Below are 341 nucleotides of genomic sequence, written 5' to 3'. Positions count from 1 at the left end.
GGGCCCCCCGCGGGGACTTCCCCAGCGGGACCCCGGGGGCACCGGGGCCCTCCTGCCATCACGGGACGTGTCAGCGAGTAAAAAAAGAAGGAAGGATTTATTGTGCAATCGGCGTCTTTTGCCCCAAACTACATACACGCCCTAGACAACATAAATAGAGGGACCGGACCGGCAGTGAGGGTCCCGTGTGATGGGCAGGGGTGGAAGATGCTGGTTCCTCGAAGGAGGGCTACAGAGCCCCTGTTTACGTCAACATACACAACGCAGTGTAGGTGCAGGCAGCACACACATATACATACTCATACAGATTTGTACTGGGGTGGCATCAGCCATAATTACGT

Source organism: Chaetura pelagica, unplaced genomic scaffold (assembly GCF_000747805.2).
Source record: "Chaetura pelagica isolate M959 unplaced genomic scaffold, ChaPel_1.0 scaffold246, whole genome shotgun sequence".
In the NCBI taxonomy this organism is placed as follows: Eukaryota; Metazoa; Chordata; class Aves; order Apodiformes; family Apodidae; genus Chaetura; species Chaetura pelagica.
The sequence above is the reverse complement of the archived record's forward strand: the minus strand, read 5'-3'. Positions refer to the sequence as shown.